General features: G+C 35.9%; 1 long non-coding RNA gene across 1 annotated transcript; it reads right to left on the bottom strand.

Annotated features, from left to right (window-relative positions):
- Positions 1–1697: 1697 nt before the first annotated feature.
- LOC107561916 (uncharacterized) lies at positions 1698–2474 on the bottom strand. Its single transcript, XR_001605932.1, has 3 exons — positions 2389–2474; positions 2235–2274; positions 1698–1733 (listed from the first exon to the last, which is right to left on the bottom strand). It is a non-coding gene; the product is annotated as an uncharacterized lncRNA (long non-coding RNA).
- Positions 2475–3129: the final 655 nt, after the last annotated feature.

The following is a 3129-nucleotide window of genomic DNA, read 5'->3' on the forward strand; positions in this document are numbered from 1 at the left end:
ACACACACACACACACACATATATATATATATATATATATATATATAATCTGTCTGTTTATGTGTTATGCTATAACTAACGAGGTCATATTCAGAAACCAATGAAACCGAAACCAAATAGCGTTGAAACAGGAAGTGAAGTAAACAGACGAGAATGACAAAATAACAGTCCACATAACAGAACATAAACCTGCCAATAAGATCGTTAGGCTACCGTTAGCCTATATGTATAACAGTTTGTTCTAATCTGACTGGACAAGAGACTTTCTATTGATATTTCCACCTGCGCGTGTTCTAGACCGTTAGATTGTTGCGCCACAAGGTGGTGGAAAGGGACTGTCTTTGAGTGAGTCTTTAAACCGTTCATTCAACTACACGTTCAAAAACGCTGATTCATTCATTCAAAGAGAGACGTAATGAAACACGCTGTTGAAATCATTTTAACTTTGAGCGCCACTTTAGAAGGCTCAGCTGACCAGCTATGCGTCGATGCTAAGACAGAGATTTCGCTTTCCTTGGACATGACAACCTATTTTCACAAATATATAGGCCTATGACTCGGCCTGGAGGACAGACGCAAGTAATCGCACGCGCTCAGTCGATCTCTCTCTCTCATTCACTGTCTGTTTAGGCTTAAATACAAATCTATGGAGCCTCTCTACAAATCAGCATGGTACACATTATCATTACTAACTTGTTTAATATTCAGTCCACATGCATGAAGTGTAAAACGAGAAGGGCATAACCTTACGAAAAAAGAAAATACACAAAAATCATGGTTGCTGCGGTTCTTGCATTCCTCTGCAGTTTGCTCGTCAATAGTAGTGCGATATTGCGGTTATCACGACAGCCCTACATAGCAGTATTAAGATCATATTGTAGCAAAAACATCCACAAGCTACATTTTTCTTTTTCTTTGTGATCTGTTTTATACTGTATTGTGAACAAAGCTACCTTGTTTTCTTTTGTGAAGTTTAAATTGGTTCATTCGCATCCAAGTTTGCTGTTTTGCCAGAGTTGCTTTAACATCTGTTGAAGTTCCAGAATACAGTGTAAAACAAAAAATCCGTAAAAAAACGGATAAAGTACTGGCAGAAAATTACCAGGACATTTTCTGTTAAATTTACGGACATTTCCTTCAACATTAAAACTGAAAATTCTGTAGATTTACATCATCTTCTGTAACATAAACGGACAATCCGTTATGCAGAAATTTCAAAAAAATTATAGCATAGGCCTATCTTTACACTGTAAAACCCGATAAGTTCCGAATACTCAATATTTGTGGACACTGATTACCTCAAAATTTTTTATTAAGCAATTCAAATTTTTTAAGTTAACATTAATTATAAATAACAATTAAGTCAAACTAAAAAGCTTAAATTTGTTTTTGCTTAATGTTTAAGTGCAGTGTACTTAAAATGATTGTTTATCATATGTAATGTTTTTCATTTACCAATTATTTTAATGCAGTAATGTTTTATTAAATACAAATACTAACTAAAAAATACACTTATGAATAAAAAACAAACGCACAACTGTGGCTATACAATTGAGGATTTTTTATTCAGCCTTTTTTAAACTGCACGAACGGTGTATTTCTGAATGTCAAACACTGGAAGATCATCTCACAACTGCAGTGCTTGCAGGACTTGTAGTGGTTTCGTTGTCCATGATAACAAAATCAGCAGGAGAGATGTTTGTGTCAGTGATGTCTGGCTCGCCCAAATCCTCCTGGAATAAGCACAGAGGGTAAAACTTTAACTTCAGAGACTAAAAGGAGACATTTATATTTACTGCCAATAGAGTGGGGGAACTATAACGTCAGAACCCAGAAAAGAAATTTGCCGTGGGTTCCTTCTAGATTTTCCAATTAAAATAAAGCCTGTGGCAAACATAACTTGACGATACTTTTATGTTTAGTTGTACAACGTCAATTACAGACATCCATACCCAAAATACTAATTTTGAAGCAGTTATGTTCATTTTTGAAAACGTATGTTTTTAGTAAGTAGCTAGGTAAGAAGGTTTAGGCTGTGAATGTGTGCAGTTTATATTGTAGAACAAAACGTAGAAGTATCGTCAAGTTATGTTTACCACAGGCTTTATTTTATTCATAAATTGAAAAACCTCATTGGAAAATCTCAAAAGAACCCGTGGCGAATTACACTTCCTGGTTCTGACGTCAAAGTTCCCCCACTCTATTTCAGATCTATTAATGTACTTAATACTTACATTTCATGTCCTGAAGAACAGTTCTCCTCACACACGTACACTGGGAGAGCATGTTGACAAAAAAAATAAACATCTTAAACAAGCAGGCCAACTTTATTTTATATACAATGAAGTCAGTGATGGAGGTAGTTAGTGTTTGTGAATTTGCACTCACCTGAAGATCAAACATTTAGAATGTCATGCAACATCTGTGAAATCTTGCTGGTGTGTGCCACTTTCTCTGATATGGTGAAACTCCGCACAAACCTATAAAACCACAGCACAAACATGCACAAGTAAGTGTAAAACCAACAATGATGTAGAAAAGAGAAAGCCAAGTCTGTGTCCTGTTATGTGAAGACACATCACAACTTGCTCTTCAACAATATAAGTTACCTTAAGTGTTGAGGCTCACTCTTTTGTATTCATCATCCAGCTCAGCCTGCAATTAAAGAAAGTTTGCAAAGGTTACTACAAGTTTGTAGATTGCTTTTGTAAATTTAATATATTGCAAAATTCATGTCTGTGTATTGGCTTTAACCTAATTTTGGATTAATACTCTTAGCAGCTAGTTGTTTAAAAACAGACCAAATAAAAATCACATTTACCAGGGCATTTCCCAAAAAAAGCATTGTTTGGCTAAGATAATCGTAGAAACATTTGCCACCAAATGGTCTCAACAATCGACTTAGCTCACGGTGCTTTTGAGAAACGCAGCCCTAAACATTGCAGTTAACAGCAGCGACATTCAAAACCTACGTTAGGACTGCGTTTACTGAAAAAATGCCGGCTAACGTTAACATTAGTGCCCTTCTTTGACGTTAACATTATACTATAAGCAGTGGCGCTAAAATAGCATTCAAAATGCGCATTCAAAAGCACTAACGTTAGGGAAATGCCGCGCTTTACAGCGCTG

This window comes from Sinocyclocheilus grahami, unplaced genomic scaffold, assembly GCF_001515645.1.
Source record: "Sinocyclocheilus grahami isolate Dianchi unplaced genomic scaffold, SAMN03320097.WGS_v1.1 scaffold798.1, whole genome shotgun sequence".
Taxonomy (NCBI): Eukaryota; Metazoa; Chordata; class Actinopteri; order Cypriniformes; family Cyprinidae; genus Sinocyclocheilus; species Sinocyclocheilus grahami.